The sequence below is a fragment of the Cynara cardunculus genome (genome assembly GCF_001531365.2).
Source record: "Cynara cardunculus var. scolymus isolate 2C chromosome LG 6, CcrdV1, whole genome shotgun sequence".
NCBI classification, from domain to species: Eukaryota; Viridiplantae; Streptophyta; class Magnoliopsida; order Asterales; family Asteraceae; genus Cynara; species Cynara cardunculus.
The window spans coordinates 7,940,614-7,940,919 of record NC_037533.1 but is presented as its reverse complement, the minus strand read 5'-3'; positions in this window follow the sequence as shown (position 1 = coordinate 7,940,919).

The following is a 306-nucleotide window of genomic DNA, read 5'->3' as shown; positions in this document are numbered from 1 at the left end:
TTGACAATGTTCTCTAAGCAAATATTTTCTCCTTATTTCATCCCTTTGAATAGGATGATATTCCGAAATCTTTTTACTATCGGCCGGATACCAAGGAAGATCGTTTAAATCAATTTCGCAAGACATCGAAGGAGCAGAGCTCGATTCCGATGTTGATGCTTTCCTTTTAAAAAAAATTTCCATTAGATTTGCCTAATTGCCTACAAAATTACCCACAAAATTAACCAACAAAATTAACCTAAAATACCTAACCTAAAGCATTTACTAATTACCAATTACCACAAAATTAACCAACAAAATTAACCT